This window comes from Ranitomeya variabilis, chromosome 8 (genome assembly GCF_051348905.1).
Source record: "Ranitomeya variabilis isolate aRanVar5 chromosome 8, aRanVar5.hap1, whole genome shotgun sequence".
Lineage (NCBI taxonomy): Eukaryota > Metazoa > Chordata > Amphibia > Anura > Dendrobatidae > Ranitomeya > Ranitomeya variabilis.
In genome coordinates, this window is record NC_135239.1 from 163,343,168 (window position 1) to 163,357,299 (window position 14,132).

Genomic DNA, 14,132 nt, shown 5'->3' on the forward strand with positions numbered 1-14,132 from the left:
TCTGGGATTTTTGCTCACCGTTCTTGTGATCATTCTGACCCCACGGGGTGGGATTTTGCGTGGAGCCCCAGATCGAGGGAGATTATCAGTGGTCTTGAATGTCTTCCATTTTCTAATTATTGCTCCCACTGTTGATTTCTTCACTCCAAGCTGGTTGGCTATTGCAGATTCAGTCTTCCCAGCCTGGTGCAGGGCTACAATTTTGTTTCTGGTGTCCTTTGACAGCTCTTTGGTCTTCACCATAGTATAAAATGATAAAAAAACCAGACAATGTGATTTTCTGGATTTTTTTTTCTCTGTTTGTCTCCCATAGTTGAGGTCTACCTATGATGTAAATTACAGACGCCTCTCATCTTTTTAAGTGGTGGAACTTGCACTATTGCTGACTGACTAAATACTTTTTTGCCCCACTGTATCTCCCCTTAAGGATCCGTCTGATGGCTATCTTACAATATATACACATAGAATAGATAGATATAACGATGTGTGACATAGATAATTAGTACAGTGCTTGTGTAGCTTGCCGTACATGTATTTAATTAATAAGTAAATTATTTTTTGAAAAACAAATGGCGTGGGCTCCCCCAACATTTTATTAACCAGCAGAGGGAAAGCGGACAGCTGGAGGCCGATGTTTATAGCCTGGGAAGGGAAAAATACCCATGGAGCTTCCCAGGATTTTAATATCATCTCACAACTGTATACTTAGCTTTTACTTGTTATTAAAATGGTGGACCCCCCAAAAAAATGGAGAAGGATTCCCCTATAATAAAGAGACTGAGAAAAAAATAATGGCACCAGGAAACTTGTGGTATTTGAAGCAGTGATGCGACCAGACATTGGAGCTTTAGCGGTATATCGAATGGTAACAGGTGCTCGACAAGAAAGATTAAAATGTGCAACAATAGTGTAAAAAATATGCGTCACTCACCAAATTGATAAAACATTTTAGCTCTTTATTCCTTACTTTGAGATATGGACAGGGTGTGCAGGTTTTAGAGTAATGCGAGGAGAGAAAGAGACAGGACGACGGGCGTTTTGCGTTAGTCCAACGCTTCTATGGGTCCAGGTGTATAATTACTAAGGATCACTCCCTTTGAAAGGCTAACTGCCCAGTAGTAATGAGCGAGTATATTCGTTACTTGAGATTTCCCGAGCATGCTCGGGTCTTCTCCGAGTGGAAGCATGCTCAGAGATTTAGTTTGAGTCGCTGCAGCTGCATGATTTGCGGCTGCTAGACAGCCTGAACACATGCAGGGATTGCCTGTTTGTTAGGAAATCCCCACATGTACTCAGGCTGGCTAGCAGCCGCAAATCATGCAGCTGCAGAGACACAAACTAAATCTCTGAGCGCGCCCAAATACTCGGAGAACACCCGAGCATGCTCGGGAAATCTCGCGTAACGAGCACCCTCATCACTACTGCCCAGTATAAAGTGATACAAAGAAAAATAACATGCAGTGTAAAAACATACTGTACAAATATATAATTAACACTATTGCAGAGAATATTTTAGAGGCAGGTCTAATCTGTCGTTTAAGCCTATAGGACCTTGTAAATTAGTATTTATGATCCACCTCGCTTTGTGTCTTAATACAATTACCGTAACCACTTCAAGACCATGGGACAGTAATCTGTTATGGACCAAAATATCTCCTATATTATGACTTCTACTATAAAAAATGGGTTTTCGGAGGCCGATGTTTTGTAGATCTTTATCATTATTGACGATTTGATAATTTTTGCGAAAGGCCATATGTATTGCATTGTCCATTGGGCTATGTTTAAAGTTAAAAATAAAACGCTTTGTTTTTTTATGAAAACCGATGGTTTATAAAATTATCGTCATTATTTTTCTTCCTATTTTTATTATTATAAAGTAGATGCATTTGTGATAAGTAAGAGGCTCTGATTTGAGCTTCATCTAAAATAGAGGAATGGTAGTCTCTTAGCATAAAACGATTCATTTGCTTGTTCCTGAAAAATACTTTCATTATTGTTAATCTTGAGCAGTCTTAACATTTGACTATAAGGTAATGCACACTTAGTGTGATTAGGAGCTACGCTTTTGTAATGCAAAAGCATATTATTTGAAGTTGGCTTGCGATACATTTTTGTAATAATTTGTCCATCATTAATTTGAACCTTAACGTCTATAAATTCTGGAGGTCGCAGACAAACGGACCAGAGGAGAAGGAAGAGGAGGAGGTCGCAGAACGACAGACCGGAGGAGAATGCAGACCGACAGACTGGAGGAGGTGGAGATTGAAGACCGACTGACTGGATGGGGAGATCGCTGACAGACGGAACGGAGGAGGAGGTCGTGAACCGATGGACTGGAGGAGAAGGAGGAGGTCGCATAAAGATGTACTGGAGGTGGTCGTGGATCAAAGAAGACTGGTGGTGGAAGAGCTGGTCGCCGACTGACGGACCGGAAGAGGTGGAGGACGAGGAGGTCGCAGACTGGCGGACCGGGGGAGGAGGTTGCAGACTAATGGAAAGGAGCCGAGAACGATGAGGATGTCACAGACCGACAGACTGGAGGAATTTGTAGACCAACGGACCGGAGGAGAGGGTTGTACACCAACGGACCGGAGGAGGAGGTCTCGGACACCGGTGGACCAGAGGAGGTCACGGACAGACAGACTAAAGGAGGAGGTCACAGACCAACGAACCAGAGAAGGAGGTTGCAGATCGGCAGACTGGAGGAGGAGGTTGCAAACCGGCAGACTGGAGGAGGTCACGGCCCGACGGACTAGAGGGGAGAGGTTGCAGACTGATGGATGAGGAGATTGCTGAACGACGGACCGAAGAAGGAGGAGGTCGCAGACCGATGGAGTAAAGAAGGAAATCGCAGACCGACGGACCAGAGGAGAACCAGAGGAGGAGGTCGCAGACTGACAGCTTGGAGGAGGAGGTTGCAGACCGATGGACCGAAGGAGGAGGTTGCAGACGGACAGGAGGAGGAGTTTGCAGACTGACGGACCGGGGGAGGTGATTGCACAACGACGGACCGGAGGAGGAGATTTCAGAATGACGGACAGGAGGAGAAGGAGGAGGTCGCAGACCGACGGACCGGAGGAGAATGTTGCAGACTGATGAACAGGAGAAGGAGGAGGTTGTGGACCGGCTGACCATAGGAGGACAAGGAGGTCGCAGAACGATGTACCAGAGGAGGAGGTCGTAGACTGACGGACCGAAGAAGAAGGAGGACGAGGAGGTCGCAGACCAGCAGACCAGAGGTGGTCGCAGACAGATGGACTGGAGGAGGAGGAGAATGTAGGCTGATGGACCAGAGAAGGAGGAGGTCGCAGACCGACAGGCCGGAGGAGGTCGAGGATGGAAGAGATCGTGGACTGATGGACTGGAGGAGGATGAGGAGGAAGCATACCGAAGGACCGGAGGAGGCGGTCACAGACCGACGAACCGGAGAAGGAGTAAGTCGCAGAGCGACGTACCGGAGGAAGTCGTGGATCAGAGGAGAAGGTTGCAGAACGACAGACTGGTGGTGGAAGAGGTGGTTGAAATCCAACGGACTGGAGGAGGTCATGAATCGGAGAAGGAGGTCGCTGACCGACAGACCGGAGGAGGAGGTCGCAGACGATGGACCGGAGAAGGATGAGGAGGTGGCGGACCGATGGACCAGAGGAGGAGATGGCAGACCAACGGACCGGAGGAGGAGGTTGCAGACTGACAGAAGCAGGGAGAACGAATAGGAGGAGGACGCAGATAGGCGGACCAGAGGAGTTCACGGACCAAGAGGCCGGGGGAGATGGAGGAGACCGGCGGACAGGAGGAGGAGGTCGCAGACAGACAGACCTGAGGAGCAGGTTGCAGACTGATGGAACGGAGGAAGAGTATGAGGATGTTGCAGACCGACGGCCTGAAGGAGTTCGTAGACCGACGGATCGGAGGAGGAGATCGCAGACCAATGGACTGGAGGAGGAGGTCGGAGACCGACAGACTGGAGGAACAGAATGCAGACCGATGGACTAGGAGATCGCAGAACGACGGACCAGAGAAGGAGGAGGAGGTCGCAGACCGACGGACTAGAGGAGGTGGTCGCAGACCGGCAGACTGGAGAAGGTCGAGGACCCACAGACCAGAGCAGATGGACCGGAGGAGATGGTTGCAGACTAACGGATGAGGAGATTGCAGAACCATGGACGAGGAGATTGCAGAACGACGGACGAGGAGATTGCAGAATGACAGATGAGGAGATTGCAGAATGACGGATGAGGAGCTTGCAGAATGACGGATGAGGAGATTGCAGAATGACGGATGAAGAGATTGCAGAACGACGGACGAGGAGATTGCAGAACGACGGACAAGGAGATTGCAGAACGACGGACTGGAGGAAAAGGAGGAGGAGGTCGTAGACTGGCTGACTGGAGGAGGTCGAGGACTGACGTACCAGAGTAGAAGGAGGAGGAGGTCGCAGACCGACAGACTGGAGGAGGAGGAGATTGCAGATCGACGGACGAGGAGATTGCAGAACAACAGGACCGGAGAAGGAAAAGGAGGTCGCAGACCGATGGACCGGAGGAGGTTGCAGACTGATGCACCAGAGGAGAAAGAGGAAGAGTAGGTCACAGACCGATGGACCGAAGGAGGAGGAGGAGGTTGCACACTGATGGACCGGAGGAGAAGGAGGAGGAGAAGATCGCAGACCGACGGACCGGAGGAGGAGGTTCCAGACCGACGGACCGGAGGAGAAGGTTACAGACCGACGGACCGGAGGAGGTTCCAGACCGACGGACCGGAGGAGAAGGTTACAGACCGACGGACCGGAGGAGGTCTCAGACCGATGGACTGGAGGAGAAGAGTGCAGACCAACAGATCGGAGAAGATTGCAGACCGGCAGACCAGAGGAGGTCGCAGACCGACTGACTGGAGGAGGTTGAGGACTGATGGACCGGAGTAGAAGGAGGAGGTCTCAGACCTACAGACTGGAGGAGGAGGAGATTGCAGACTACAACGGACAAGGAGATTGCAGAACGACAGGACCGTAGAAGGAAAAGGAGGTCACAGACCGATGGACCAGAGGAGAAGGAGGATGAGGAAGTCACACACCGACGGACAGGAGGAAAATGAGGATGAGGAAGTCGCAGACCGATGGCCCGAAGGAGGAGGAGGGTGCAGACTAACGGACTGGAGGACAAGGTGGAGTAGGAGATCGCAGACCAACGGACCAGAGGAGAAGGAGGAGGTTGCAGACTGATGGACCAGAGGAGAAGGAGGAGGAGAAGGTTACAGACCGACAGACCGAAGGAGGTCTCAGACCGACGGACTGGAGGAGGAGATTGCAGACCAATGGATCGGAGGAGGAGATTGCAGACCAACGGACTGGAGGAGGAGGTCGGAGACCGGCGGACCGGAGGAGGAGGTTGGAAACCGGCGGAGAGGAGGAGGTCACAGACCGGTGGACCGGAGGAGGCGGTCACAGAACGATAGACTGAAGGAAGAGGATGCAGACCGATGGACGAGAAGATTGCAGAACGACGGACCAGAGAAGGAGGAGGTTGCAGACTGACGGACTGGAGGAGGTAGTCACAGACCGGCGGACTGGAAAAGGTCGAGGAACAACAGACCAGGGTAGACGGACTAGAGGAGATGGTTGCAGAACGACGGATGAGGAGATTGGAGAACGACGGACGAGGAGATTGCAGAACGACAGATGAGGAGATTGCAGAACGATGACAAGGAGATTGCAAAACGACGGATCGGAGGAGGAGGAGGTCGCAGACTGAAGAACCGGAGGAGAAGGAAGAGTAGGTCGCAGACCGACTGACCGGAAGACAAGGAGGAGGTCGCAGAACGACGTACCGGAGGAGAAGGTCGCAGACCGACGGACCGGAAGAGGAGGTCGCAGACCGATGGACCGAAGGAGGAGGAGGTCGCAGAACGACGTACTGGAGGAGGAGGTCACAGACCGATGGACAGAAGGAGGAGGACGAGGAGGTTGCAGACTGACGGACCAGAAAAGGAGATTGCAGAACGACGGACCAGAGAAGGAGGAGGAAGAGTTCACAGATCGATGGACTGGAGGAAGTTGTAGACCAACAGAAGAGGAGGTCGCAGACCGACAGACCGGAGGAGAACGAAAAGGTCGTGGACTGACGGACTGGAGGAGGTTGCAGACCAACGGACTGGAGGAGGTCAAGGAACGACAGACCAGAGTAGACGGACTGGAGGAGATGGTTGTAGAACGACGGACGAGGAGATTGCAGAATGACGAATGAGGAGATTGCAGAATGATGGATGAGGAGATTGCAGAATGACGAGGAGATTGCAAAACGACGGATCAGAGGAGAAGGAGGATGAGGTCACAGACTGACAAACTGGAGAAGGAGGAGTAGGTCGCAGACCGGCTGACCGGAGGATGACATGTAGGTCTCAGAACAACGTACTGGAGGAGGAGGTCGCAGACCGACGACCAGAGGAGAAGGAAGAGGAGGTCGCAGACTGATGGACTGAAGGAGGAGGAGGTCGCAGAACGACGTACTGGAGGAGGAGGTCACAGACCGACGGACAGAAGGAGGAGGACGAGGAGGTTGCAGACTGACGGACCAGAAAAGGAGATTGCAGAATGACGGACCAGAGAAGGAGGAGGAAGAGGTTGCAGATCGATGGACTGGAGGAAGTTGCAGACCAACGGAAGAGGAGATTGCAGAACGACATACAGGATAAAGCGGAGGAGGTCGCAGACCGACAGACCCGTGGAGAACAAAAAGGTCGTAGACTGACGGACTGGAGGAGGAGGAGGTTGCAGACTGACAGCCTGGAGGAGGTCGAGGAACTACAGACCAGAGTAGACGGACTGGAGGAGATGGTTGCAGAACGACGGACGAGGAGATTGCAGAACGATGGACGAGGAGATTGCAGAACGACGGACGAGGAGATTGCAGAACGACGGATGAGGAGATTGCATAACGATGGATGAGGAGATTGCAGAATGATGAGGAGATTGCAAAACGATGGATCAGAGGAGAAGGAGGATGAGGTCACAGACTGACGAACCAGAGGAAAAGGAGCAGTAGATCGCAGACCGGCTGACCGGAGGACGACATGGAGGTCTCAGAACGACGTACTGGAGGAGGAGGTCACAGACCGATGGACAGAAGGAGGAGGACGAGGAGGTTGCAGACTGACAGACCAGAAAAGGAGATTGCAGAACGACAGACCAGAGAAGGAGGAGGAAGAGGTCGCAGATCGATGGACTGGAGGAGGTTGCAGACCAACGGACGAGGAGATTGCAGAACGACATACTGGATAAAGAGGAGGAGGTCGCAGACCGACAGACCGGAGGAGAACGAAAAGGTCGTAGACTGACGGACGGGAGGAGGAGGACGAGGAGGTCACAGACCAGCGGAGCGGAGGAGGTCGCGGACAGAGAGACTGGAGGAGAAAGAGGAGGTCGCAGACTGACAGACCAGAGGAGGAGGATGCAGACAGACGGACAGGAGGAGGAGAATATTGCAGGCCGATGGACCAGAGAAGGAGGAGGTAGCAGACCGACGGACCAGAGGAAAGGAATAGGAAGAGGTCGCAGATTGGCGGAGTTTGAGGACCATCGGACTGGAGTAGAAGGAAAAGGAGATCGCAGACCGACGGTCTGGAGGAGGAAGTTGCAGGCCGATGGATGAGGAGATTGCAGAACGACGGACCGGAGAAGAAGGAGGCGGAGGAGGTCGCAGACCAACGGACAGAAGGAGAAGGAGATCGCAAATCGATGGACCGGAGGAGAAGGCGGTCGCAGAGCGACTGACCGGAGGAGGAAGTGGTCGCAGATCGATGGACTGGAGGAGGTTGCAGACCGACAGACTGGAGGAGGTCGAGGAACTACAGACTGGAGGAGATGGTTGCAGAACGACTGAAGAGGAGATTGCAGAATGACGGATGATGAGATTGCAGAAAGATGGACGACGAGATTGCAGAACGACGGACGAGGAGTTTGGAGAACGACGGACAAGGAAATTGCATAACGACGGACTGGAGGAGGAGGAGGTCGCAGACCGACGGACCAGAGGAGGATGTCGCAGACCGACGGACCAGAGGAGGAGGAGATTGCAGACTGATGGACCAGAGAAGGAGGAGGTCGTAGACCGACGGCCCGGAAGAGGAGGCCGCAGACCAATGGACCAGAGGAGAAGAAGGACGAGGAGGTCGCAGACCGGCGGACCGTAGGAGTTCGCAAACAGACGGACTGGAGGAGAAGGAAGTCGCAGACCGACGGATCGGAGAAGGAGGTCGCAGACGGATGGGACGGAGGAGAAGGAAAAGGAGGAGGTTACAGACCGGGGGACTGGAGGAGGTCGCAGACCGACAGACTGGAGGAGGTCGCAGACCGATGGATCGGAGTAGGTCGAAAACTGACGGATCGAGTAGACAAACTGCAGGAGACTGTTGCAGACCAACGGATGAGGAGATTTCAGAACGACGGACGAGGAGATTGCAGAGGAAAAGGAGAAGAAGGTTGCAGACCGACAGACCGGGGGAGGAGGTTGCAGACCGGCGGACTGGAGGAGGTGGAGGACTGATGGACCGGAGTAGAAGGAGGAGGTCGCAGACTGACAGAATGGAGGAGGAGGTTGCAGACCGACGGTAGAGAAGATTGCAGAACGATGGACCGGAGAAGGAGGAATTTGCAGACCAATGGACCAAAGGAGAAGGAGGTCTCAGACTGACGGACCGGAGGAGAAGGAGGAAGAGGAGGTCGTAGACCGACGGACTGGAGGAGGAGGATGTTGCAGACCGACGGACCGGAGGAGAAGGAAGAGGAGAAGGTTGCAGATCGACGGACCAGAGGAGAAGGAGGAGGAGGTTGCAGACCGGCGGACTGGAGGAGATGGAGGAAGGAGGTTCCAGACTGACGGACCGTAGGAGAAGGAAGAGAAGAAGGTTGCAGACCAACGGACCAGAGGAGAAGGAGGAGGTTGCAGACCGGCGGACTGGAGGAGATGGAGGAGGTTTCAGATCAGCGGACCGGAGGAGAAGGAGGAGGAGGCGATCGCAGACCAACAGACCAGAGGAGGAGGTTGCAGACTGATGGCCCCGAGGAGAAGGAAGAGGAGGCAGTCGCAGATTGGTGGACAGGAGGAGGTTACAGACCAAGAGACTGGAGGAGAAGGAGGAGACCGGTGGACCGGAGGAGGAGGTCGCAGAGAGACGGAAACGAGAAGAAAGAGGAGGAGATCGCAGACTGGTCCGACGGACCGGAGGAGGACGTCACAGACCGTGGGAGGAGAAAGAGGAGTAGAACAAACCGAGAGAGATTGGAGTATATGTCCATAAAAATTGAAATTTTATTATACCATTAAAATGACATACATAGTTGAACAATACTACAAAACATAAATAAGAAGTCGTACAAAGGGTGGGTAGCACAGACTAACACTAACGGTACTGTCCATCACTAACGCCATGTTATAAAAAACATCAAACTACCTATGTAAGTATTATAGCAGCAGAGCACAGACAAAATGGAAAGTAAATGGACTAAATATAGCAGAAATATGGTAAAGCCCTGTACACAGGCTATTTACCAAAGGTGACTAAGTATGAAGATCCATTCCATGCTCTTACCAGCAACCAGGCGTTAGACCAGGACAGCACCGGAGCCCCAACGCGCGTTTCGCGTCGGCTTCTTCGGGGGGCGGTGCTGTCAAGTGTCTGGCGCTCATATTTATAATGCCCCCGATAGAGAGAACCTCGATCCACCTGTGTCCGGCGCATGTTGCGGCGTCGCCCGGCCGGTGACCGTATCGCGAGCAGCATCCAAGATGGCGCCGCGGTCCAAGCGGCGTCGCATTGACGTCACTGAACCGCAAGCGTCATCAACCGGCGCCGCCCACAATACCCCGGGACCAGGGCGAATCCGAGCACGCGCACAGTGGACCCGGCAACACGGGAGTGTATCGGTGGATTGCACGAAATCGTGCTGCGTCAAGTATGTAAATCATTATACAAGACAAGGGGGAGGGCGGAGGAGAGGAGGGTAAGGAAAAGAAGAGGCGGGGGAGACAAGGAAATGAGGCAGAAGTACTAAGTCACCAAAAATGCCACCGAATATAGGCTAGAACACTAACTCAATTGGTTCCCACTACATGGGAATAATGCATGAGGGAAAGAGAACACTTCTAAGAATTCATAATATGAATCAGCTAATAAATAACCTTTAAATAGTATACTATAAAAGCACAAAGTCCGAAAAACGTTATAAAGTGCTGAAAAAATACTGAAAAAATAAGTGTAAGTACAGCTCCCCCGCAGGATGGAACTGTGCGTGATATAATGTGAAAAAATATATACCTATATAGATATACACACACATGTATACATATATACATATACATATCATGTACACACATATACATCCATAAAATACCCAAAAAATATAAATATAACAAAAAATATATATATAAAGTTAAAAAAAATGTTATTATATGAGTACCTACAAAAAAGTACATTAACAAGTGCTGTTAATCATGGACAACAACCACAGAAGAGTGCGTGTCACTAATAAAAAACAAAACAAAAACACCATTACTTCAATCTTAATATCTAAATCTAAATATGAAGTGCAAAAAAAGTGACAATAAAAACTAATATTGTATTTATGTTTCCCTCCTCATTATTTCTTCCCATCTTCATTCTTTCGTCTCTTCTCCTATGTCGTAGATCTTTAACAAAGTGGAATACCGTCAACATGTGGGACAAAGCAAGAAAATCAATCCAGTCCATCCAGTCCACCCGCCACGTCCACTCCAGCGGAGGAAAACAAACAGGAGCGCCAAGGGAAAAAGAAGGTAACTGAATATAAATAGTAAAATACACCAATTAATAAAAAAATATATATACATACAGACACAAAAACAACACAAAAAAATATATATCAAGGTTAAAAAGGAGAACTCAATATATATTCTACAAAAAGGAACTAAAACTAAGATGTTCGTTCAGGCCTGCTGGGGCGATAGTATTTAAAACAGCTATCCACCGACACTCTCTCTGGGCCAGCTTCTGTTTAGCATCCCCTCCTCTAATGCCCATCCTAATCCTATCTATCCCCCATGCTTTCAAATCCTTGGGGTTGCAATTGTGACATTTCCGAAAGTGTCTCGGTATGGGTTTGAGGCTATTCACGTCTTCCGCTTCTCATATTTATAATGCCCCCGATAGAGAGAACCTCGATCCACCTGTGTCGGCGCATGTTGCGGCGTCGCCCGGCCGGTGACCGTATCGCGAGCAGCATCCAAGATGGCGCCGCGGTCCAAGCGGCGTCGCATTGACGTCACTGAACCGCAAGCGTCATCAACCGGCGCCGCCCACAATACCCCGGGACCAGGGCGAATCCAAGCATGCGCACAGTGGACCCGGCAACACGGGAGTGTATCGGTGGATTGCACGAAATCGTGCTGCGTCAAGTATGTAAATCATTATACAAGACAAGGGGGAGGGCGGAGGAGAGGAGGGTAAGGAAAAGAAGAGGCGGGGGAGACAAGGAAATGAGGCAGAAGTACTAAGTCACCAAAAATGCCACCGAATATAGGCTAGAACACTAACTCAATTGGTTCCCACTACATGGGAATAATGCATGAGGGAAAGAGAACACTTCTAAGAATTCATAATATGAATCAGCTAATAAATAACCTTTAAATAGTATACTATAAAAGCACAAAGTCCGAAAAACGTTATAAAGTGCTGAAAAAATACTGAAAAAATAAGTGTAAGTACAGCTCCCCCGCAGGATGGAACTGTGCGTGATATAATGTGAAAAAATATATACCTATATAGATATACACACACATGTATACATATATACATATACATATCATGTACACACATATACATCCATAAAATACCCAAAAAATATAAATATAACAAAAAATATATATATAAAGTTAAAAAAAATATTATTATATGAGTACCTACAAAAAAGTACATTAACAAGTGCTGTTAATCATGGACAACAACCACAGAAGAGTGCGTGTCACTAATAAAAAACAAAACAAAAACACCATTACTTCAATCTTAATATGTAAATCTAAATATGAAGTGCAAAAAAAGTGACAATAAAAACTAATATTGTATTTATGTTTCCCTCCTCATTATTTCTTCCCATCTTCATTCTTTCGTCTCTTCTCCTATGTCGTAGATCTTTAACAAAGTGGAATACCGTCAACATGTGGGACAAAGCAAGAAAATCAATCCAGTCCATCCAGTCCACCCGCCACGTCCACTCCAGCGGAGGAAAACAAACAGGAGCGCCAAGGGAAAAAGAAGGTAACTGAATATAAATAATAAAATACACCAATTAATAAAAAAATATATATACATACAGACACAAAAACAACACAAAAAAAATATATATCAAGGTTAAAAAGGAGAACTCAATATATATTCTACAAAAAGGAACTAAAACTAAGATGTTCGTTCAGGCCTGCTGGGGCGATAGTATTTAAAACAGCTATCCACCGACACTCTCTCTGGGCCAGCTTCTGTTTAGCATCCCCTCCTCTAATGCCCATCCTAATCCTATCTATCCCCCATGCTTTCAAATCCTTGGGGTTGCAATTGTGACATTTCCGAAAGTGTCTCGGTATGGGTTTGAGGCTATTCACGTCTTCCGCTTCTCGTGCCGCTATTATATCTCTAATGTGTTCACGAATACGGACACGCAACTCCCTAGACGTTAACCCCACATATACGAGCTTACACGTACAAGTTGCGTAGTATACAACATGAGTTGTGCTACAGGTGATATATTCGTTTATGCGGAAACTACGCTTACCATCCGAAGATTCAAAAGAAAAGGCTCTAATAAGGTTCTTACAGGCAAGACAATCGCCGCAAGGGAAAAAACCTTTTCTTGGTCTGCCTGCCTTAAATGGATCTGGTGTCTTTGCCACATAGTGGCTATGTACAAGTAAATCTCGGACATTATTACTTCTGCGTGCCGTCATTAGGGGTTGATCAGATAGAACTCTTCCCAATAGGGGATCAGTTGTTAAAACTGGCCAATGCCTTTTAAGGATGTCCCGCATTTCCTCCCACTTGTGGTTGTACGTGGAAATGAACCTTGGTTGGTCATCCCCCTCTTTTTTTGGGGGCTTACTTTTCACTGCAAGAAGATCATTCCTGTTGGTCCTTTTAGCCCTCAGATACCCTCTCTTTATGGTTCTTCGACTGTAACCACGCTGTCGGAAACGCTCCCCAAGATCCAGAGCCTGCCTCTCAAATAATGTGTCAGAGGCACAGATCCTCCGTGCCCGGAGGAACTGTCCTGTGGGGATGGCCTTGATTGTGGAGGGTGGATGGGATGAGGTCGAATGAAGTAGGGCATTAACAGATGTCTCTTTTCGGTACATATCTGTATAAATATACCCATTTTCTTGTACCTTTAATCTTATGTCTAGAAAAGAGATTTCACTGGCATGAAAATTATAGGTGAGCCTGATGTTGGAGTCGTTGTCGTTCAACCCCGACATAAAGATCTGTAAGTCCAGAGCAGGGCCATGCCATATAAACAGAATGTCATCGATATATCTGTACCATCCAAGAATTTGGGGGGCGGATTGTGCACCGCCCTGGAACACCTCGCGCTCCCAATAGCCAAGAAATAAATTTGCATAGGACGGTGCACAAGCCGCCCCCATGGCAGTGCCCTGTCTCTGGAGAAAAAACCTATCCTTAAAAACAAAAAAATTATGTGTCAGGATGAACTCCAACAACTCCAACACAAGCTCACGCAGATCTGGATCCAGATTACTAGACTCTAAAAAGAATCTCGTAGCCCTCATCCCATCCACATGGCGGATGCTGGTGTACAATGATTCAACATCCGCCGTAACCAAAAACATATCCTTCTCCACAACCAGACCATCAACCCGTCTCAGGACGTCCGTGGTGTCTCTGACATAGGAGGGCAATGTCTCCACCTGTGGTTTAAGATAATACTCAATAAACTTGCAAGTTGCATCACACAACCCTCCCATGCCAGAGACAATCGGACGTCCCGGAGGAGAGACAGGATCTTTGTGGACCTTGGGGAGTAAGTAAAAAGTGGGTATTACTGGGCATTGAACCAGTAGACCACCTAAAGTCTTTTTCTTAATAATCCCCCTTTCAAA

General features: G+C 49.3%; 1 long non-coding RNA gene across 1 annotated transcript in view; it reads left to right on the plus strand.

Annotated features, from left to right (window-relative positions):
- LOC143787600 (uncharacterized) overlaps positions 1-14,132 on the plus strand; it is a 49,343-nt gene that overhangs the window by 32,092 nt on the left and 3,119 nt on the right. The window contains exons 2-3 of the long non-coding RNA XR_013218410.1: positions 10,681-10,808; positions 12,158-12,285. This is a non-coding gene — a long non-coding RNA (uncharacterized LOC143787600). The remainder of the gene's footprint in view (positions 1-10,680; positions 10,809-12,157; positions 12,286-14,132) is intronic.